At 44.4% G+C, this 24,509-nt stretch overlaps 1 protein-coding gene across 4 annotated transcripts in view; it reads right to left on the bottom strand.

Annotated features, from left to right (window-relative positions):
• Window positions 1-24,509, bottom strand: part of ST3GAL6 (ST3 beta-galactoside alpha-2,3-sialyltransferase 6) — a 52,043-nt gene that overhangs the window by 27,415 nt on the left and 119 nt on the right. For 2 of the 4 annotated variants that reach the window (XM_083438471.1, XM_083438469.1), the window contains exon 2: window positions 19,873-24,275. The gene's annotated coding sequence lies outside the window, so the exon portion shown is untranslated. Of the gene's footprint in view, window positions 1-19,872; window positions 24,276-24,509 lie in introns of those variants that run through there. The other 2 variants (XM_083438472.1, XM_083438470.1) reach the window with 1 other exon arrangement.

Below are 24,509 nucleotides of genomic sequence, written 5' to 3'. Positions count from 1 at the left end.
GCTCTTCAAAATATGGCAACCCTATGGGGCCTTCAGGGAAATAAATTATTTTTGCAAAATGAAACACTGCCCGCTCAAGCAGATGAGTGTGCCAGCATAGATGAGAGAAAGTTTTATGTTTTGTTTGGGAAGGTAAAGCATTCATTAATTCCCATACCTAACACACACTAATTTATATTATTTCTCCCCCAGCTACACATCCATCCATATCCACTCTCCCCACCCCCCACATACCTCTGTCCTGAAATTATTGTAGCCGGGGGGGGGGGGTGATTTTCAGAGAGACTGTTACTAGAGTTAACATTCCCTCCAAAGCTACAAACTACACCAAGATTCCTCCCATGCAAAAAATCATATTGGGGAAAACACACTCACAGGAACCATTTTTTCCAAGCCTAATTGTGAAATGAAAGGGCAAGAGAGAGAGTCATAGCACACAGGGAGAAGAGGGTTAATCCTTCCCTCTCCAGTTGAAACTCCTCCCTCCAAAGTGTCCTCTGTGCAGCAATTAAATTTGAAAGCATCCTTCCATTAGTTCAAGTGGAAGCGTATTTTCAAGTCTCATTGCTGCACAGGGGAAGAGGTGAGGAAAAGCAGGCCACATAGGGAGACTAAAGGTAAAGGTAAAGGTACCCCTGCCCGTACGGGCCAGTCTTGACAGGCTCTAGGGTTGTGCGCCCATCTCACTCAAAGAGGCCGGGGGCCAGCGCTGTCTGAAGACACTTCCGGGTCACGTGGCCAGCGTGACATCGCTGCTCTGGCGAGCCAGAGCCGCACACGGAAACGCTGTTTACCTTCCCACCGGTAAGCGGTCCCTATTTATCTACTTGCACCCGAGAGTGCTTTCGAACTGCTAGGTTGGCAGACGCTGGGACCGAACAACGGGAGCGCACCCCGCCGCCAGGATTCGAACCGCCGACCTTTCGATCGGCAAGCCCTAGGTGCTGAGGCTTTAACCCACAGCGCCACCCACGTCCCTAAAGGGAGACTAGTGGTTTCCCAAATAGCTTGATGCTAGAAATGTATACAATTATGCCTGGCATGGAGAAAGAAAGAATTCCCTCTCGTTCGTGATACTAAAACTCAGGTTCCTCCAATGAGGAAATTGCTTAGCAGCAATGGAGGTGGGTCCCTTGCAGTTGCAGTGTACAAGTGCTGCCCCTTGCAGAACTCAGTGGGGAAGAGGAGAGGGGCTAAACTAGAACAAGTTCTCCCCTTCTCCAATTGGCTCTGGCGCCACCTACTATTGGTCTGCCTACCTTCCACCCCAATGGGCACCAGCCACCGTGGAGTAGCAGCAGATTCAGAAATGACTACTTATTCATGCAATGCGTGTTTAATTTATGGAACTCACTGCTGCGAACTGCTGACAATGGCAATTATGTTGTTGTTTAGTCATTTAGTCGTGTCCGACCAGAGCACGCCAGGCACTCCTGTCTTCCACTGCCTCCCGCAGTTTGGTCAAACTCATGTTTGTAGCTTCAAGAACACTATCCAACCATCTCGTCCTCTGTCGTCCCCTTCTCCTTGTGTCCTCCATCTTTCCCAGCATCAGGGTCTTTTCCAGGGAGTCTTCTCTTCTCATGAGGTGGCCAAAGTATTGGAGCCTCAGCTTCACGATCTGTCCTTCCAGTGAGCACTCAGGGCTGATTTCCTTAAGAATGGAGAGGTTTGATCTTCTTGCAGTCCATGGGACTCTCAAGAGTCTCCTCCAGCACCATAATTTAAAAGCATCAATTCTTCGGCAATCAGCCTTCTTTATGGTCCAGCTCTCACTTCCATACATCACTACTGGGAAAACCATAGCTTTTACTATACGGACCTTTGTTGGCAAGGTGATGTCTCTGCTTTCTGCTTTTTTTCTGGCAATTATGTTAGATGCCTTTAACAGTGGACTGGACAGATCCATGGAGAACATGTGCCTACCAGTTATGACAACTGTGTGGAACCTCAGGAACATCAGCTGCTGGGGAGCACAGAAGATCTGCTGGCCTCTTTTCTGGCTTCCCAAGAAATCTAGTTAGCCACTGTGGGTATTTTGGCCTGATCCAGCAGGACACTAGTTTAAGATATAAATGCATTTTGCAGCACAAGCTGCATGACTGGTTTCTGGGCAACTGCTATAAATTAAGCAGTTGCCTGCTTGCAGAGAGGGCTTCATGGTTATGGATTCCATGTGCTTAACACAGCTGGGGCGCACTGTGTCCAAAACCCCCTATGAGAGATAAAACATCTAGATACAGAATACCTCTCTCCCATGCACATACTTTTAGCCTATGGGCCATCAATTGCTCTAGCCTGATTTACAAGCCACAGAAGGCAAAGGCAGGAATAATACTATTAGAGGTATGGATTACCTTGTTTGAACAGAAACGGCAATGTAATGGAAAATGCATTAAACATACAATTATATGAGATAATGGGTATTTATTTTTTTTAGAAGTTCACGGATAGGTCAAGGAAGGAAACATTCCTTATATCCTGTAGCAGGAGTAGCATGGACATTCATTAGTTAGTGCTTACGAGGGAAGAGGCAAATTACGCTGACAGTAGGGAGTGTCTTGTTTCTGAAGAGCTTCAGTATGAAACAAAACATGCTGCTGAGCACTTGGCCAAAAAAATAAAAATAAAAAAGCCAAGCAAGCAGAATGCTAGACAGCCAATTAAACTTCTTTTTTTCAGAAAGCTACTCACTTCTAAAACAATCAATCAGCAAGAAGCTGTTCTTACTTACAAGCACTGCCAAAGCTGACTGGATCTGTAGATCCCTGGGATACACATAATGAAAGCCCACCCACCCCTCCATTTTTTCCCATAGCAACTTTGTTACTTACAGGGCAATCCTAAATCTGGCAGAATGATGGCTAAGGGGCTGTTATGAGATCCATGAGTGCTGCTCTGCCACTGGACAGGGAGACCAGATCTCTGGTACGTTAGAGAAAACAGGGTGGGTGGCATCCAGCTAAACAGCTTTTCTACTGCAAGAACTTTGGGCTGCGTATAGTATTTCCTCTTCCTCTCTTCTGTTTGTGTGCCTCTGTTTCAAATGGTTGGGGGGGGGATCCAGACCGTATTTAATGGGCACAAAACTTCAGGGTATATGAATTTGAATGGTTCTCTTCCACAACATGGATCACTGCTCCTAACTAAGTCAGGCTCAACACGCCCCTCCCATTCCATTACAAACTGCAGGCTTGGGTTTCTCAACAGGCCCTGAAATATATACATTCTCTTTTCCCATAACCTTTGGATTTTAATTTTTGTTTTTGCTTACCGGATAAGTTCAACTCTGCTCACTACTCTGATCTTTTAGGCAGTCCCAATAAAGGTATCATCTACTGTTGCTCTGATACGTGTTTTCCCTAATGAGCCAGTGTGATTTTTCTGCTCCTAACAGTATTAACTGTATCATGATATTTATTATTATTTTTATTTATTTATTTTTATTGTTGTTGTTGTTGTTGTTGTTGTTGTTGTTGTTGTCTTTCAGCCCATCCTAATACCATTCAGATGCTGCTGAGCTAGGGTTAGTGGGATTTGTTGTTCAGGAACATCTGGTGAGCCAAAGGTTCTCCACTCCTGCTCTAGTCTTCCCTTCTCTATCCTCTTATTTCCTGACAGCAGAATACCTCATTTTCTAAAAATATATTTACAGGAAAAGAAGAATAACCCAGAGATACTATATACTGGATTGCTTTTTACATAGATTGAAAAGGGTTGCATGGGAGACGTAATGTGAGCATTCCCATTGTAAGCTAAAATCAAAGCACTAAAAGGCCAAGCTGCAGTTACAATTCATGCACCCAGTCTATAAAGGCAGGTTTCAAGGAGACTTTTGCAACACCAGTCTGATTTTCAGAACCACTTCACTTGTTACAAAATACCTTTGAATCTGTAGGGAACAAACTCGTGTGTAGATAATCATGTGCAATGGTCACACACATTGTTGCTTTTCTTAAGAACACAGGGATCGTCCCGATACGAAGTCAGACCACTGGGTCCACTTAGCCCAGTATTGATCTTGTTTGCGCATAACCCTATGCCAAAGTTAACATTAACCACAGTTAAAACTGAGGCATCAAGTAGATGGTCACTTAAACTGTGGCTTATTACATGCCCTTTCCCCATTAAAGGAGACGCAAGCCAAGAAGAACTGCTCTTCACTCATAGCCCTAATGCTTTGGGGGGATGACAGCTCATTAACCATAGTTAAGAACCCACAGTCCAAGTTCACAAATAATGCTAAGCTATGGTGGATGTTAACTAATGTTTTGTGAGCCAGCCACAACATTTGGTTAATGAGTGAGCTTTGGTCATAGTTAATAAACCATAGTTAAGCTGCCTGGCCTGGGTTCACATTAATGCTAGCCCATCATTCACATTAATGCTAGCCATGGTTTTCCCTGTAGTTCCCTGTAGTTTTCCCTGGGTTCACATTAATGCTAGCCATGGTTTTCCCTGTAGTGATGTATGGAAGCGAGAGCTGTACCATAAAGAAGGCTGATCGCCGAAGAATTGATGCTTTTAAATTATGGTGCTGGAGGAGACTCTTGAGAGTCCCATGGACTGCGAGAAGATCAAATTTATCCATTCTTAAGGAAATCAGCCCTGAGTGCTCACTGGAAGGACTGAGGCTCCAATACTTTGGCCACCTCATGAGAAGAGAAGACTCCCTGGAAAAGACCCTGATGTTGGGAAAGATGGAGGGTACAAGGAGAAGGGGACGACAGAGGACGAGATGGTTGGACAGTGCTCTCGAAGCTACAAACATGAGTCTGTCCAAACTGTGGGAGGCAGTGGAAGACAGGAGTGCCTGGCGTGCCTGGCGTGCTCTGGTCCATGGGGTCACGAAGAGTCGGACACGACTAAACGACTAAACAACAACAACATCATTTAAGAAACCACATATTAATAAACCTCAGCTCAGCATTATGTGCGAACAAAACAACTCTCTATGTAGACCGGCAATAGCTCGCCAGGGTTTCAGAGAAGCTAGGGGTTCAACCTGGAATCTTCTTCATACAAGGCAGACACTCTACCACTGAGCTGTGGCCCAAGCTATGGTCCAAAAATGTTTCCCCCACTTTTTGTGCACAAACCAGGAAACTATTATTCCACTTTCGCTGCAAAGTCACTGGACACTTACAGTGAAGCAGTCCTTGCACTTGAGCAGACGGACAGCAGACATGATAAAAATTCTTTTCTGAAAAGAAACACTGAGAAAAATCTGCAATTCATAATTCTGATATTTGCTCTTTCCAAAATTCCCTGCGTTGCTCTGAAAGGGCACGTGTCTGTGGTCAAAAGCATATCTTATCAGAGGCTTATTTGTCCCTGCATGCTTCATTACATTCTCACAAAAGACCAACTTGCAAGCTGCAGGCAGCTTCAAAGAAACATGTTTCAAAAGGAAACTTGCAACAGGCTTGTATGAATCTTTTGTTTCCTGTGCCAAGATAACCTTTCCCCACAGCTTCCTATCTTTACAACAACTCTTCCTGCCTCCAGGCTCCCCATCTCAGGCTTTGTAACCTGGGACAAGAGAAACTGTTGCCTGCTTGGATGAGAAAGGTTCCTTTGCCTTTCCAAGAATGAAGACCATCTGTTTCTGGAAAAATGACAGGTTCCCCTTTTGGACCTCATTCTTGCACACTATCCTTAGAATCATAGAATTGTAGTGTTGGAAGGGACCCTGAGGACCATCTAGTCCATGGGGAGGCAAACTAAGGGCCGGGGGCTGGTTCCAGCCCAATCGCCTTCTAAATCCAGCCCACGGACGGTCCAGGAATCAGCATGTTTTTACATGAGTAGAATTTGTCCTTTTATTTAAAAAGCATCTCTGGGTTATTTGTGGGGCATAGGAATTTGTTCTCCCCCCCCAAAAAAAAATAGTCTGGCCCCCCACAAGGTCTGAGGGACAGTGGACTGGCCCCATGCTGAAAAAGTTTGCTGACCCCTGATCTAGTCTAATCCCCTGTAATGCAGGAAAATGCAGCTGTGGGGCTCAAACCTGTAACCTTCATGTTATCAGCACCATGCTATAACCAACTGAGGCATGCAATCCTTGCTCCAAAAGTACAATAATGGGGGCAGTTCCTTCCTAGGAACTCACTTAACAGCACTACTGCACTAGAGAATACGTCTATGTGAACTAGTTTTTGGCATGTATTGATTCTGTAATACTGAAGCCTATTCCTGAGGCATATTTTCTTGATCTGCTACTGCATGTAGAAAATGACTAACATATCACTTTGAAGTTCTGAGAAATCTAAAGTGCGTGAGAACAAGTTTAGGTGTGATAGAAAGAAAAAGAAGCAAAAAACCACAGATTGGTGGCATCTAAAAATGTAAATACATTTGTTTCTCAGTTGGTAAGAAATGTATTTATTATTATTATTATTATTATTATTATTATTATTATTATTATACACTAATGCTATGAGATTTCTGCCAATCAGGTTTATGTTTTTGGGTTTTTTAAAGGCACCATCATCTCGTTTTCAACTGGAAAATTGTGGCGGTTATGTAAAGTTTGCATAACAGTTATGAAAGAAGGGATAATCTTTAAAGCGTATGGAAAAATGGACAGTGTCACTTGCTTTGGCGTTCACACAAAGGAAGAGAAAAAGGAGGTAGCACAATTGTAACATGAGAATCTCATGAAAAGTAAAGCTGATTAACATGAAGCAATCAAATACATTTCCACGAGTATAAAAGAAACTATGGCAATCCTATATTCAGTGGCCTGGTAGCCAATCACATTGCACTAAACAACCCTTCCTTCTGAGCAAACATGGGTAGGATTGCACTGTAAATGACATTCAGCCATGCTACACTGACAACTATTTAAAGAACAAATAATTTTAAAAAGAAGGACTGATTAAATGGAAACCCATGAAACAAGCTTTTTTTTTTTAATCCTTTCTGCACCTACCTTGCTTTCCAACACATACCATTCTTTTTACACACAGACATCTCATACTCCCAACACTCAAACCTAAACTATACTTGACGTTAAATGTGCTTTTCCACCTAAGTTGCAACATGTTGTTGTTTTTTTCATGCAACTTGCATTGCCAGTGTGTTTGTGTGAGATAACTAATCAGAGCAGGCGATCCTTCCTAGCTTGCTGAAAACTTCTGTTTTGAAGGTGCAGTTGGCCTTGGAGGAGATCCTCCATTGGCATCTGTGTGGTGATTCTCCGTCCCTGCAAGCTAACAGTGCTTTCAGAGGACGGATTTTAATCAAGACTGAAAGAAGGCCAGAATAGTTTAAATTTCCCTTCTGTTCTTGCCCTGATACGAGCTGGTACAATATTCATTTTTTAAAAACCCTGCCTGATAAGTAGCTGAAATGTTCAAGTCAAGGGTGAAATCCAGCAGTGTACCATAGCCTTTAGGATTGGGAACTGGGGTGGGAGTAAGAGCTTCTCACTGTGCTCAATCTATACCTGCAGTTGGAAGTTCTGTCTTTCTCCTGTAACATGCAAGCACGGTTTAAGTGGTGGACTTAGAACGTGCCTACAGTGGTACCGCGGGTTACAGAAGCTTCAGGTTACAGACGCCTCAGGTTACAGACTCCGCTAACCCAGAAATAGTACCTCGGGTTAAGAACTTTGCGTCAGGATGAGAACAGAAATCGTGTGGCAGCAGCAGCAGGAGGCCCCATTTGCTAAAGTGGTGCTTCAGCTTAAGAACAGTTTCAGGTTAAGAACGGACTCCAGAACAAATTAAGTTCTTAACCTGAGGTACCCCTGTATTTCTTCAAATCACCTTCCATAAAAACACAAAAACAGTCTGTTGGATCAGGTCAATGGTCCACCTAGTCCAGCATCCTGTTCTCACAGTGGCCAACCAAATGCCTGCAGGAAACCAGGGAGCAGAACATGAGCTTGAGAGCACTCTTGCCTCTCATGGTTTCCAGCAGCTAGCATTCAGAAGCACTGCTGCCTCCAAATGAGGAGGCAGAGCATCAGTACCATGGCTAGTAGCCATCCATAGCCCTCTTCTCCTCCTCCATGAATTCATCTGATTCTCTTTTAAAGCCATCCAAGTTGGTTGCCACCACTGCCTCCTGGGGGAGCAAGTTCCTTAGTCTGACTATGCACTGCAGGAAGAAGTACTGTATTCTTTGCTCTATAAGGCTCACTTTTTCCCTCCTAAAAAGTAAGGGGAAATGTGTGTGTGTCTTATGGAGTGAATGCAGGCTGCGCAGCTATCCCAGAAGCCAGAACAGCAAGAGGGATTGCTGCTTTCGCTGCGCAGCGATCCCTCTTGTTGTTCTGACTTCTGAGATTCAGAATATTGTTTTTTTTCTTGTTTTCCTCCTCCAAAAACTAGGTGCGTCTTATAGAGCGAAAAAATACGGTGCTTTCTTTTATCTGCCCTAAATCTTCCAACATCTAGCTTGACTGGATGTCCCCGAGTTCTATCCACTTTCTCCATGCCATGCATAATTTTATAATCTTCTATCATGCTGCCTCTTGTTTGCCTTTTCTCAAAATTAAAAAGTTCCAAAGGCTGCAACCTTTGCTCATAGTGAAGTCGCTCCATCCCCTTGATCACTTTCTTGGCCCTTTTCTGAACCTTTTCCAACTCTACAATATCCTGTTTGAGGTGAGCCGACCACAACAGTACAAAGTACAGTCGTACCTTGGTTTTCAAACAGCTTAGTTCTTGAACGTTTTGGCTCCCGAATGCCACAAACCCAGAAGTGACTGTTCCGGTTTGCAAACTATTTTTGAAAGCCAAACGTCCATCGGGGCTTCTGCAGCTTCTGATTGGCTGCAGGAGTTTCCTGCAGTCAATCAGAAGATGTGCTTTGGTTTCCGAACATTTTGGAAGTTGAACGGACTTCCGGAACGGATACCGTTCAACTTCCAAGGTACAACTGTACTCTTAATTGTGGTCACACCATAGATTTGTCTAACAGCATTATGGTAATATCGTACGTAGCATGTCTTCCTTTCAGCCATCTATATAACCCTGAAGTTTTGCACCATATACAAAGTAACTAAGCTTAGTCACATGTTTGTCTCAAATCCACCAGCTATAACCACATCCTGCTTCTTAACTGTAGTTCAGTTCAATTATAAAAGGCTTCTAAAATTTTTAATACAAAAAAAATAATAACAAGAAAGTGATTTTCATGTTATGCTTGCATAAACATGGGTTCCCGCACTATAAAGAAATGGGAGAAATGTCTCGCCTTTAAAATGGACATCATGCCATGCTAAATTAAATATGCTTTTAAGACCACTGATTTCAATGAAATTAAGCACACTGTAGTCTATGTTTCAATTATAACATATCTCCAGCTGACACCAGTTTCAACAGTGTCACTTTACATGCTCAGGCATATAACCTACTAGCATTACTTCTTTAGGATTATAGCTCAGTAACACAGGAAGGTATCTTTTTATTTTTAAGAAATGCGCTCTCTACTGAGCATCTAGTTTTTCCGGAAAAGCTTGGTTTAAAAAAATAATTAAAAGCTAAAATTCCAATGTAATCGTAAGACTCTGAGAGCAGAAAGGCTAAGGAAAACATCAAAAGGTCACAAGACATGGAATACCATCACGAGATAAGTCACACAGCCCATTTTATTTTCCAGCATAGCCTTGTAGCCTTCGGAAATTCAAAGCCTGCAGTCCTGTGGAAGCATGAGAGCACCGTAAAGAAAAATAAACAGGGGCAAGTGAACAGCAGCATGTCACAGGTATCAGGTTTGCTAACAACTGTGAATCAACAATAAGGTGGAAGAGAAAGGAAGGGCTCTGTTCATTCATCCGTCTCAATAATGAGCCCTACCACCCTATGTCATACAGAAGGGACTCATAAGAACATACTAGCCATAACAGCTATTCTCTGCCTCCACAGCTGGAAGTAGCAATACTTCTGAATACCAGTTGCTGGAGACCATAGGAAGGAGAGGGCTCTTGTGCTCATATCTTGCCTGCTAGTTTCCCCACAGACATCTGATCAACCACTGAGAGAATAGGATGCTGGACTAGATGGGCCACTGGCCTGTTCCATTAGGCTCTGCTGGAAGAAAAATCTGCTGGATCAGCCCAATAGCCCATCCAATTTAGCATGCTGTTCTCACAGTGGCCAATCAGATGCCTGTGGGAAACTCGCAAGTAGGACCTGAGCACAACAGCACATGCCATTACCAGCAGCTGGTATCCTGAAGCCTTTTGCCTCCGACTCAGGAAGTAGAACATAGCCATCTAGTTTAGTAGACATGGATATTCTTATCCTCAATGAGGTCTCACAACCCTGTCCCTTCACACCACTGGCATGCCGGCTTACAGCTAATAACTGTCTCCCACAATACCACTCTTTACCTTGAACGGACCTGATTAGAAATCCTGACTCAAGAGTATAAGCACTTCCAGTCTTCATAAGGCATCTTCAAACTTTTTAGACCCAAAACCCATGTTTAACTCAAAGATGCATTGGCAGACCCGTTTCTCAATCTTTTACTACATCTTCACATGAGGGTAGTGCTCCTGCTGAAACCCACCTTGGGTCATGCCACAACCCACTGATGTGTCCCCACACACAAGTTGAGAACCAGTGCCAAAAGGCATATTAATGGGAAAGACTTCAAATAATTAATTCTTGGACCAGCAGCTTTGCTGTTACACCTCATTCTCATAAATGCTTGCCTCTTATCAAAAGGCAATTACTCCACAAACTGCAGGAGGTAAGCTTCCCCAACAGTTAGCAGATGCCTGCCCCATTGCCCTTCTTTGAGGCTATACAGGCAACTCTCAGCGTACACGGGGATTATATTCTGGGGATAGCAGATAAAGCCAAAATAATGTATGGTCAAAACGCATTGGGTTGCATGATGGGTGGGATTGCCAAAGTCTATTTCCACAGATGCCTCACCCTTTTGATAGAAAAAATAATTGCCAAGCACATAAAGCTGAATGTCCACAAGTTAAAGGTAAAGGTATCCCTGCCCGTACGGGCCAGTCTTGACAGACTCTAGGGTTGTGCGCTCATCTCACTCTAGAGGCCGGGAGCCAGCGCTGTCCGCAGACACTTCCGGGTCACGTGGCCGGAAGTTGCTCCGGCGAGCCGGCACCAGCGCAGCACACGGAAACGCCGTTTACCTTCCTGCTATAAAGTGGTACCTATTTATCTACTTGCACTTAAGGGTGCTTTCGAACTGCTAGGTGGGCAGGAGCTGGGACCAAACGACGGGAGCTCACCCCGCCGCGGGGATTCGAACCGCCGACCATGCAATCGGCGTCCCTTAGTCCACAAGTTAAATGCGTGCAAATTGCGAGTTACCTGTATATTGCATCTCAGAATACTGAGGGGACCGCCTTCCGTTATGCTGGCCAGCTTCCCATTGGCTGCAGGAAGCTCCTGCAGCCAATGGGAAGCTGCACATGCCTCCTCCACACTGGAAATAGCATTTGAGTGTGTGCACGCATGTGCGCACTCTGGCCCACCGCGGCGTCTGTGGGACCGTGAACTGGCCCGAGCCAGAAATCTTAGGTGCAGGACTGCTCCCAGAGGTCAAAAACTGCTTGCGCTTATGAAATGCGCTGTCGCAAAATGCGCCTAAAACAATGGGAGTTTCGAACACTGTTTGCAGCTTGAAAATTTGCTACCATTTCAGCTCTGAAAATACTTTTTTTTTTTTTTACAGGTTCTGCAGTCCTATTGCAGTCCATTGATATACATTAGAGAAGGGTGAGTTAATGTGATGATTCCCACACTGCACACACAGTGTTAAGGACCCACCCTACCAATGTGAGAGCCCCAATTTTGAATTTGTTCTTACTAATTTTGAAGGTACGTCAGGTTTAAGGACTTGTTTGTTTTGTTCTGTTCCTTCTACTCTTTTATTAGCCACCTTGAGTCTTTCAGAGAAATCAAAGATATATAAATTGTTAAAATAAATAAATGCTAGTAGGGTTAAGAGGGAGGTCTGCAAAGGCAGAACCAAGGGAAAGCTAGGATCCAATGGGAGGCAACTGATTAAGAAGGGGGGGAAACCCTGCAAAAGGACAGAGTTCACTCCTCTGCCCTCATTTCTCATCTAACTGCCTTCAGCTCCCACTCACTAATGCCTTAGGATTACATCCTTAAATCTCTCATTGGCTTCAGCCAGCATGCCAAACTCTCCATACCACTATACGTCAGGCAGGGGATACAAATCCATAAATGTCAGCTTGTATAGCACATGAACTTCCTTTCCAAAAGAACAAACGTCTCTTTGTAATCAGAGGTTGTCTACTATACAAAGCTTTCCTTTGCACTAAGGACAGGACTGTGTATGCTAAAGAAATGAAGAGAATTAACTGAGAAAACCAAATTCTATGTCCTTGCATAGATTGTCTGAACTCGCATAATTCTCCTGCTTCTAATAGATATCGGTGAAGGAAAGTGGAGGTGTTGGAAACTAAAGCTTTAGATCCTGGGCACTGGAAATTCTACTAACAGCAAAATCCTATGTAACAAGGTCTCTAGTTTTCAGCCAAGCCCCCGGCTGACTACTGACTACTACGGTCACTGCCTAGTGTGCACACTTGTGACCTGCATCTTTGTTACACAAGTAAGGTCTGGAAACTTGCTTTTTTAAGAAGAAGGGCAAGGAGGAGGATCTCAGATGCTAAGTTCCCTATACAGGTAACCAACCATGAGCTTTTGTGGATCTAGGGCTCTTAGTAGACCACTGGCTTAATATGAGTCAACAGTGTGATGCAGCAGCAAAAAAAGGTCATGCTATTTTAGGCTGCATCAACAGACGTATAGTGTCTAGATCAAGGGAAGTAATAATACCACTCTATTCTGCCTTGCTCAGACCATACCTGAAGTACTGTGTCCAGTTCTGGACACCACAATTTAAGAAGGATATTGTGCAGATGAATAATAATAATTTATTATTTGTACCCCGCCCATCTGACTGCGTTTCCCCAGCCACTGTGGGCGGCTTCCAACAAAGATAAAAAATACATTAAAATGTCACACATTAAAAACTTCCCTAAACAGGGCTGCCTTCAGAAGGTGACCAAGATGATAAAGGGCCTGGAGACCAAATGTTATAAGGGTTTGATGTAACTGGGTATATTTAGCTTGGAGAAGACTAAGAGGATATATGATAGCCATCTTCAAATATCTGAAGGGCTGTCACATACAAGCTTGTTTTCTCTTGCTCCAAAGTGTAGGACCTGCACCAATGGATTCAAGTTACATGAAAGGAGGAGATTCTGACTAAACACCAGAAAGAACTTCCTGAAAGAGCGAGCACTTTGATGGTGGAACAGACTCCCTCATGAGGTTGTGGACTCTGCTTTCTCTGAGGCTTTTAAGCGGAGATCGGAAGGCCATCTGTCATGGACTCTTTAGTTGAGATTCTTGCATTGCAGGGATTTGGACTAAATGACCCTTGGAGTCCCTTCTAACTTTACAGTTCTACAATTCTATTATTCATACTGTCTTTACAACAGTTTCATTTAGTGTGCCTCTCTCTCTGACTTTTTACTGTCTATTTTTATCCTGTTTCAGCCGTTTCAGTATTTGACTCACTACTCTGCTCACACATTTAACTTTCTGCTTTAGATAAAGATCTAAATAGGACTACTGTGTGTCTTCCAGTGTTTGCTTTAGAAGATTTATATGCCCCTGCCTTTTAAATCCAAGAGCAGCGTCTCATTGTATAATAAAATAATACTGTGATTATAAAAATGCAAACACCATAAACATCTAAACCCATAGCTATCTAACAGCAGTAAAAGGACTTTGCTTTATACAAGGACACAAGAAATAAATGGTTGCTAAGTTATGGGTTGACATGGTCACACCTGCAATGCAGCCTTGACCAAGGTAAGCAACAATTCCTTACCATCTATCAGCTTACCAGAGCCATTACTCAATCTGCCCATGCAACCTCATGTGGTTGGTGGGCTAATAATTTTTTAGGCATTTGCAAAGCTACTGCCAACATTACAATGAGTGGCAATGGGACAGATAACTTCCTACAACTCACAAGGGTACTTTATTAGACAGTTGCAATTTCAAAGGAAGAAATGGCTGGAGGCAACCGGCAGAGGGGGGACAGAGGTAAGGGTTGAGACCTTTCTCAGCAGTTTAACAGCCATGCCTGTTCTTGGTGTTCCAAGGAGTTGCTCATACAGGGGTTTTTGCTGGACAAGTATATACTGGACAATCTACCACTGAGCTCCCCACCAGGTTAAGTAGTGGAGGAATGAGGTTCCTGGCTCAGACCAGATTACGTATGGACTACTCCACTGCCTGCACAGGTTACAGTAGCCTGCACTGCACTGTTACTTTGTTGAGTTAATCAGTGCTCTTCAGAGTAAAATTGTGCCACTACATTATATATCATGTTCAAATATATAAAAGGATGTCACATAGAGGAGGGAGAAAGGTTGTTTTCTGCTGCTCCAGAGAAGCGGACACGGAGCAATGGATCCAAACTACAAGAAAGAAGATTCCACCTAAACATTAGGAAGAACTTCCTGACAGTAAGAGCTGTTCGACAGTGGAATTTGCTGCCAAGGAGTGTGGTGGAGTCTCCTTCTTTGGAGGTCTTTAAGCAGAGGCTTGACAACCATATGTCAGGAGTGCTCTGATGGTGTTTCCTGCTTGGCAGGGGGTTGGACTCGATGGCCCTTGTGGTCTCTTCCAACTCTATGATTCTATGATACATGCTACTATTCTCTCATTCAGGGTGAGGTCAAGTGCTGTAGAGAGGAAAGCAAAAACTCTCGTAAAGAAAGTTTGAGTCCCATTCCTGAACAAGTTCCTTTCCGGCCACCAACTTCAAAGCCATGCTCTCCAAATTGCTTTCCTCCCTGCAGGGAGAAAGATGCTCCCCCACCTAGGTTAAAAACAAGCAGCTTGGGGAGGGGGGTGATTTTGAGATGCAAAGCAAACGTGGAACCTAGAATTAAGTAGCCTCTCCCTTCCTGCTTTTCTTCCAGTTAAGATTTGTAGCCTACGTAGGATCCTTTTGCTTTAAAAAAAAAAATGCAGAGAAAAGGAGCATGGAATTCCTTCAAATGTCTAGATCAGCGCTTAAGTGGATTACAGGGAAAAGGCACTCTGAACACATGCTAGTATGCATGGTATATAAGGTATGTTCCCAAGCCTGCATTTTCAGAGTGACTAGTGCACACTCAAAGCCATCTTTTCCACACCTCTGAACTCCCCAAAGATTGGCTCTTTTCTGTTCCTGAACAGACCAAGACTATAGGATGTCCCTATTTTCACTGAAGAAATGTTAGAGAGTATGCTTTCAGGGCTGCTCTGCGTAATGCTTGACAAGGAAATTGAGAATAACCACTGGATAATGCATTCCAGGCCTTGATTCCAAACTCTGCCTGGGACAACATGTAGTCTTTGCATAATGTTGAAAAAAGTTGGAGGTGTACCCTTTACTCAAGCTGTGATATACATCAACAGCTTTACATCAGCTTAGTGTATTTTCCCCTCAATGAAGGTTACAGATGTTGCCCTAAGGCTATGTATTCATAGTGCATGATGTCACAGTAAGCAAGTTAAGCACTATTAACTTGAGTAGGAGTGGGAAAGCTGGTTATTTATCCCTTGTACTTCTGAAAAACTTCTTGAGCACAAGTATCTCCAGCCTCAGTGCTATGTGTGCACTTCAGTGTTCCAAAAATGTGGACTGAGATCTGTCCTCAAACCAAAATTTTAAAATAAAAGCTTTTAAATATAAAATTGTATAGAAAACATGAAACCATTATTCATTTCCCCAGAAGTATATTCCATCATTTCTCCCAGAAGTGGCTTGAGGGGAAGAATAAATCTTTATTTATAAAACGTGTATTTATAAAATTAATTTTGACAGGATATTTTTAACCGGTTGCTGTTCATAACTTAGCACCTAAAATTAGTGTTGGAGGGCATGGATAATTTTTTGCAGATTAGTTCCAAATACAGGGCTTATTATACCAGTGCTCAAAATTCCCCTGACACCAGGTGAATTTGCAACTAGCGTGGGTCCAATTGTGACCATGTGGATATCTGTGAATGCCAGGTTGATGACTGACATCTCCATCTGGCTGGCACCTCCAGTTTTCTTAATGAAGTAAGCAGAAGGGCTCAGTTATTGCATTTATATCCCATCTTTTTCTCCAAGGAGTACATGGTTCCCCCTTCCCACAGTTAATCCGTACAATGACCCTGTGAGGTAGATTAAGAGGCTGTGACTGGCCCAAGGTCACCCAGTTAGCTTCATGGCTTGAGTGGGGGTTTGAACCCTGTTATCTCACAGGTCCTATGGGGCAGCTATATAAATTAAGTAGGTAAAGAAATAAGGGGAAAGCTTGAATTTGTTTTATTTGATGCGTTGTAAACCACCTTGAGAATTTTTCTTTAAAATATAAAGTGGCATAGAAATCAAATAAATACTAATAATAACAACAATACATCTCACTGGGAAAAATGTGCTTAGACATGGCATTGCAGCGACTGCAAACTAGGTTTAAGCTGCCATTTGGCGATTAGCTTATATATCTGAGTTTGTAACACTGGTTTATACTCTCATTCTCTAACATGGATTAGAATTGCAAATGTACGTTTAATTCCCCCTCCCCCACTTAAATTTTAGATATTCAAAGGGAAGGAGGAGGCATTCTGCACAACACCGCTGCAGAGATGCACTTCAACTTAATCACTCTCCCTGCAAAATCCTGCCTGAAATGTTCTAAGACAGTGATATCCAACAGGTAGATCGTGTCCCGCTCAACAATCATTGCTTCATAAAAAAAGTTCAACAACAACTTTGGCTCCCTAAAAAAAAGCTCAACAACCTTGGTAGATCACTGCCAGTTTTTTTATAGTGGGAGTAGATCTCAGTCTCTTTAAAGTTGGACATGCCTGTTCTAAGAGGAAGCCCATATCCAAAAGTAAATGACAACAAATCATATGCTGAGGAGAAGTGAATATTACAAACCCCAAAACACGGCTAAGCATGCTAAGAGCATGCACATCTCCAAAGGATGTGGGGAAATTATATAAAAGCAAATCAAGTGCACTGGAGAATTACATTACAAATCCATCTGTTTTAAATGGGACTTCTAATCAAATCAGCTTTATCTTCTCTTTTCTCCCCCAATAGCCTAAAAATAAAACAGGCTGTCAGTTTTTCTAAAAACAGACATGGATCTCTAGCTGGGGATTTCCCCAAGGAATGGTCCAAGAACCACAGAATCAACCTGAGAACGACAACAAAATATTTCCATCGCTCTATAGCTTGTGTTTCCTTGTCTTTCAAATAAATTTCCTTCATGTGCAAAAACTAAAACTAAAACCTAAAATAAAAATGGGACACATCCAGAGAGAAAAGCCTTTAGAAGCAAACTGTGATGAACATGTAAAGCATGTTTGAGCAACTTTGTTCAGTTTGCCTAGTTTGCATTGCAATCTGACAGACATTTCTTAATAGTAAGCACCATTAAAATCAGTGGGACTTGGAAGCAAATATGTTCAGGGGTGGACTACACAGCCTATAAATAGGGCTTATGATTACCACGCAGCAAGCAACAAAGGGAAGCCACAGCTTGAAACAGTAAGCAACAATTTTGACAACCAAATAACCATTTCTCTCTAAACCCAGGACCATTTACAGTGTCCAAATTTCACTCTGTCCTATAGCGATTCTTAAGCACATGCACTTACAGAATTTGCTATTCCAGATTTCAGAACCTTTAATTCATCCATGTTGGTCTGGTCCACTTACCTAGGCTGCATTTACCGTACATACAAGTCTATTCCATTTTCACAATTTTCCCCTAACTGTCATTTTTGCACATTCTATTTTAACTTCCACCCTTCCAGAAACACAGCAGAATATAGCACCCATCTCTGTATTATTTGCAAATGAAGTCTAGAAGGAAATAACACGGAAATGAGAGCTAAACTTTTGCTATACAGTGGTACCTCGCAAGACGAATGCCTCGCAAGACGAAAGAGTTTTTCGTTTTCTGAGTTGCTTCGCAAGACGGATTTCCCTATGGGCTTGCTTCGCAAGACAAAAACGTCTTGCGCCTTTTTTTTTAAACCGCCAATGCATTCCTATGGGAAACCGTCAATATACAGTGGTGCTTCGCAAGACGAAAAAATTCACAAGACGAAAAAACTCGCAGAACGAATTAATTTCGTCTTGCGAGGCACCACTGTATTCTGCTACATTTCCAGAAATGGCTTTTATGACACCTAAAAGTTCTAATACAATGCTGAAATTAGCATTTAAGGGACAGTTGGGATAATGGAATCAACTGCTGTGTGAATACAGCCTCAAAATGATTTCCATTTAGCTTCCAAGCAAATGGACCAGAGATGAGTACATACACAAAGTATGGATGATGTGTAATGTTTAGTGGATTTAAGCCTGCTGATTTCAATGGATCTAGTCTTGAGTATACATTAGTTGGATATCACCCAAGTATATTTATGATTGATATTGGTTGTAAAACAAAGGCAATTAACATCACTAGGGCCAAAGTCTTGACCTCAATAAAATTCAGAATTTCACCATTCTGGAAGCCTGGATTTGTGGAAAGACAAATGTTTGTGGAGAGTGGGAATGGTTTTGTTAAACTTTTCAGCCCCAAGCAGCAAAACCAACACATAATAGGCGCAAGGTACTTGGAAAAAAAGTCACAAGAGGTGAAGGCTGCTCTTGTTTAAACTTGCCTAACTTTCACCGCGGAAAAAATCAAAGGGCCCAGACATCTCTTTAAACTGTTTGCGCAGACTCACCTCACCAGGACCAAAACCGAATTAATGTTTTTAAGAGCGTAGGAAGAAAAGTGAGACAGAGAAAATTATAAGCCACAACGATTGAGGGGGCGGGCTAGTGAGGGAAGGGAAGACTGGGCCACCACTGCCTGTCTGCATTTAACCTTTTCAAGGAGCGATGCTGCTGCAGCCGCTCTCTACCACGTCGGCCCTTTTCGGCTGCTTGCTAACAGCACCGAGAGGGAGGAAGTCACGCCTCTCTCAGCAGATCTCGTTTCACTCCGAGGCCTTAAACTTTTCGCCTTTTTTCCTGGAAGCACGGGAGGCAGGAGGGACAGGGAGGCATGGAAAGCGGGAAAGGTTTCCCCTCCGGCTTTGAAAAAAGCACGAGGAGAGAAGCCCCGAGATCTGTGATCACTACAGGATTCCTCCCCAGGAAAGCGCGGGCTGCGTCTCTCGCCGATGCGAGGGGAAGTTTGAAAGGAAGAAAGCGCTCTCTCCGTCTGCCTCGCTCCCCAACTTCACGCCACATTGGGAAGGGGGAGGTCGGGGAGAGACAAAGGCGGGACCCCGAAACCTGCGCGGATGCCGGGGGGGCACTTTTCTCTCGCGTCCTACAAAGTTTGAAACCGATTCGCCAAGCTCCTCTCGAAACCCGCCGCGCCTCGCGCAGCCACGCGCTGCCTCGCTCCAAGCCTGAGGTGGGAAGGCTGCTCAAGGCTTGCAGGACCTACCCGCTTTCCCTTTGCCTTCGTACGCAGAGATTTCCCCCCCCCCCCCTTCCAGCTACATCCAGGTGGGAAAGAAATAACCCGCTTCACGTGAGCCCAGGGATTTGCGCGGAGTGTCACCCTTGGTACCCGTAATCCTTTCTCACAAAGGTTTGCATCCCACCCGCCCCCATTTCTGCAATAGACTGAAGCGCAGAGAGAAGAAGGGTCGCCTCGCAAGCGACCTCGTTCAACTCGCCCAGGCTGGCCCCTTCCCTCCCCGCTGGCCCAAGAGGCAAGTCCTCACTCAGAGGTGGGGAAGGCGCCAGCGTCCTAACAGCCAGGCAGCTGCGGAGATCTTTGCAGCGTCAGGCCGCCCCTCCTCTCCACAGACGTTCGCTTCTCCTTACCGCGCCCGGCGGGCTGCTGCTCTTTCGCTAACCTCCAGCGTGGCTGGAGCCGCTTGCGCTGCAGCGCCGGGGCTTTCCCGCCTTGGGCTCCCAGCAGCCTGTGCTTCCCGGCGGCGGCTCCTTGCTGCCTCACTCTTCGGCCCTCCCGTCGCTCCGGCGGGTCTTCAGCGCGAAGGGACGGAGCCTCATCTGGGCAGGAGGCCGTGGCGGAGAGAGGGAGGAGAGAGACGGACGGACGGTGGGAGGGACGGACGGACAGAGCCTGGCGCTAAGACGGCGTTGCGCCGCGCCTCGGCTGCGAGCAAGAAGTCCGAGAAGGCGAGGGAGTCCGCGGCAGGAGGAGAAGGAGGCTCCGCCCGCTGCAGCCGCCGCCAACGGCCTGCCCACTCGAGGAGAGGGAAACCCTCCAGGTCGCGGGGCGAGCCCGCCCCCTCTCCGCGCACAAGGAAAAGTTCAGAGGCAGGCGAGGAGACGGGGCAGCTGGACGAGTCCGCTGCGCTAGGGGACGCCGCCCGAGCGAGGTCTCGGAGGGATTTCGCCTGCCACAAGCCAGCCCCCAATATTGCGGAGTATTGAAGGGGGCCTTGCAGGCCTGGGTGAGCCCGGCCCCCTGCTCCAAGCTAGAGCCGGGCTGAGCCTCCCCACCTTGAAGACTCCCAGAAAGGGAAACACCCTGCGCCAACCTGGTGACTTTATTCGAAGGTTAAAAGGTTAGGACGCTTTGGGCCGGGAGGACACATTCCCTTAAAGAGGAAGTGGACTCCTAGGGGCCGAGGTCCCTTCGCCCGCCTGCCCCCCAATGAAATATTTCAGGCGTCCGCCCCCAAAGTTGATGGGCATTACCATTCAAATAGTGTCCGTGCATCGCGTCAATATGATTGATTATGCAGAGTAGGGCTTACCTGCCTCCTCCATTTTATTCAGGTTGGCACCCCTGATGGGTGGTGGTTAATTTTTACTCTTAGCAGACCTCTTGACATTTAATGCACCTAAGGCAGCACGTTCTTTCATTAATTTCAGTGTTTCTGCTTGGGAGTGAACACCTGAGGCCCTCTTTCCTGTGTTGCTAATGTGGTTGTTATGGCCTGTTTGCTCGCAGCTCTTTCACACGTGTTTTCTGCATGGGGTGCTTCCCGCAAGGCAGGAGGAGCTGCTGCTGCTGTTGTTGTGAGGATAGCCCAGAGTTTCCGTCTCCTGTTTGGCTTCTGGGAAAGGGGGGAACCAGCACATTGGGAAGAAGTGGATTCTAGACTGGAAGCGAATTATTTCTCTCTCTTTTTTTTACACCAGAGTCCAAACTCCAGCTTCCCTCTTTGTTTGACCTCTCTCTGAGGGAGAACAGAATGGGAGGTAAACAGCACAGTCAAATATACTTAGAAGTTCTTTTCCATAGGACTTACTCTCAGGTAAAGGCTGTCTGAGGCGGTGATGCTGTACAGACTTACTAGGGAATAAGCCCCACTGAACACAGTCTTATTTCTGCATGAATATGTAGAAGCTTGCACTGAGAGTGTAAAGATTTCTTGAAATGTGGGGGGGACCTGTGCCATGAATGTAGCATGAGACTGGCAATTCAGTCGCCATCTTTTGAGTTACATGTAAATTGGTGCACCATCTGAATTAAAACCTAGGACAAACCTGTATGAAAGACAAACAGGGTGATGAAGATGGCACTCCTAATTTCTGTCAAGCACAGGAGTCCCTTAGGCACATAGCCAGGATTTTTGTTGGGGCGTGCACTACCAACATGATTGGTCAGTCAGTTAAGTATTTCTATTGTTTTAGTTGATGGGGAGGGCAGCGTATGAGAGTCCACTATTGCCTGCATAACTTGAGTTTACTGTACTGTTTGCTAAAAAGCATTATTTGCCCTGTTCTTGCAGAAGCTCTTCTGACAGAACCAGATGTCTGTCTTTCCTTCCTTCCTGCATTCTCAAAAGTAGGCTTGTGGTAAAGCAATCTGATATTCTTAGAAAACACCCAAACTGAGGGTCTGGTTCAGCCCCTCCCATAAGCCTTTTCTTTTTCTTTTTTATTCCCCAAGATTTTACCAGTTTGGCAGTGGTGGCATCCACGAAGATGAATAAATAAATAAAGCGGGCACAGAGTGCTTTAGGGATGCAAATTGCCCCCTCTCCAGTCATCAGATCAATGATTTGATAAGCAGGGAGGGGTGATAATTCCAACCTCAGCTGATATGCTGAGGGGGAGGTTTCTGTCCTGTGACTGTGACAATGTGTGAGAGTAATCCTGCAGGAAAATTATTATTTTCTTCACTGGGTGGGAGCTAATAAGTTGTAAGCTGCTACAATGATTTAATGTTTCTGAGGGCCACCACTACCCATAAAAAAGGAAAGATGTTTACATTTCTGACACAAGTTAACTTTGTATTTTCTGTAAAGGGCATGTGAAACAAAAGTTTCCCTGCCCACGAAGCCCCCATTAGTTGAAACTCTAATATGTTTGTTTCCCACTATGATTTTCGTCATGTAAAGGCCATTCAACACCTACAGAAAACTTATGATCAATGCATGTTGGGTAGACCGAAAAGCCAAGATTAGAATCCATGAGCTATATATTATCATACCTTCAACTCAGGAGCTGAACCATTGCAGAAAGAATCACCCCTTTCCCCAAGGTAAAGAAAAGACACTTGGGGCATGCTGCCTTTTACTCTTGGCTTGTGCAATTCAAAGCAAAACCGCAGAATGCTGTCCTGTGCATCATAAAACACTGGTATTACATTACAAGATGACATATTCACCAGAGAATCTGCACTAGTTTTGCTAGGTTTGTGTCAACACACTTTGAAAAATAGTCTCGAAACTCCAAATAAGAGGAACTTGAGTGACACATCAGTATCTGAGAGAAATCTTAAGTGTGTACTTTTCCATGAATTATTTTTGGCTGCATCATAGATCTATGTTTCACTGTACTTTGCCATTATAACGAGGAGTAGCAGGCTAGTATTACCTTTACTTTCAGTTTAGGATCAAACCTGTTTCCACTCTCAGAATCATAGAACTGTAGTGTTGGAAGGGACCCTGAGGACCATCTAGTTCATGGGTAGACAAACTAAGGCCTGGGGGCTGGATCCGGCCCAATCACCTTCTTAATCCGGCCTGCGGACAGTCCGGGAATCAGCGTGTTTTTACATGAGTAGAATGTGTCCTTTTATTTAAAATGCATCTCTGGGTTATTTGTGGGGCACAGGAATTTGTTCATTCCCCCCAAAAAATATAATCCAGCCCCCCACAAGGTCTGAGGGACAGTGGACTGGCCCCCTGCTGAAAAAGTTTGCTGACCTCTGTCTAACACCCTGCAAATAACTGCAATGCTTCTCATAGCGAGCAGATTAAATAAGATTGCTCATAGCTTTAATCATAATGGGCAGATTAAATGTGATTGTCAGAAATGTGACACATCCTGTTTCCAAGATTTTGATATATTGTGTATTCTCTTTTATATAACACTACCACTTCAGCCTGAAAGTCTGCCTTCTAGTGCCCTGATTTTACCTTACTGGAACTGGAAGCAAGAGAAATTGTGCCCCAAGGCAAATAAAGCAAGCCAGCCTAATGTCAACACTGCTGATTGGCTAGGCACCAGTGGCTGCCTGAATATAGGTACCTAGCCTTCAACATGCTTTGGGTGCAATTTCCATCAGTCATGGCTAGCATTTCCAGTGTTCAATTCTGTGATTTACCCTACCTGATTTGCGACTGCATTATCTGAAAGAGCACATTCTCCCCTATGAGCCTGTCTAATTTTAAGGGAGAGGCCCTTCTCTCTGAGCTGCCAATATTTGGCAGGAACTGGAGGCAGGGCCTTCTCAGTGGCTGCCCCTGTTCTGTGGAACTCCTTGCCAAAGAAGACCTGGCTAGATCCTTCTCTGATAAACTTCCACAAGAAGGCAAATATAAGTCATAAGCTGACTTATAAATATGTCATAATTGGTTTTGTATTTTTTATTGCTATTTTAGCTATCTTGGGGGGGTTAGTTTTTAAAAATGTATTTTCTTCCTGTTTTATCCTGTTTTCTTATATTTTATTGTATTTGCATTATAGGTGTTTGCCACCCTGAGCTTCGTTTGGTAGAAATGCCAAGATCCATATAATTTTGCATACAATCTTTCTATATACATAAAAATGTAAGGTTTTCATTGTGCAGCCCATACTGGAGGATTTATAGTGCTGCATCACAGTCTTGGATTCACCTGAAGTCAAGGCAGGGGGGCTTAAGATAAAACAGCAGCAGAATAAAGCAGGGATGGAGAGATACATAGGAGCTATGAGAGAACATGGGGCTTGAAGGAGCTGGGTATAGGGGGAGTGAGATTCCCCTTCACTTCACTCGCCATTTTATCAAAATGTTCCTTCTATTATTTCCTCTTTTTTTCACACTGGAGAGCCAGTGTGGTGTAGTGGTTAAGAGCGGTAGTCACGTAATCTGGGTAACCGGGTTCGCGTCTCCGCTCCTCCACATGCAGCTGCTGGGTGACCTTGGGCCAGTCACACTTCTTTGAAGTCTCTCAGCCCCACTCACCTCACAGAGTGTTTGTTGTGGGAGAGGAAGGGAAAGGAGAATGTTAGCCGCTTTGAGACTCCTTAAAGGGAGTGAAAGGCGGGATATCAAA

Source organism: Podarcis tiliguerta (assembly GCF_965153285.1).
Source record: "Podarcis tiliguerta genome assembly, chromosome: 4".
Lineage (NCBI taxonomy): Eukaryota > Metazoa > Chordata > Lepidosauria > Squamata > Lacertidae > Podarcis > Podarcis tiliguerta.
This window is presented reverse-complemented; position numbering and strand designations above follow the sequence as displayed.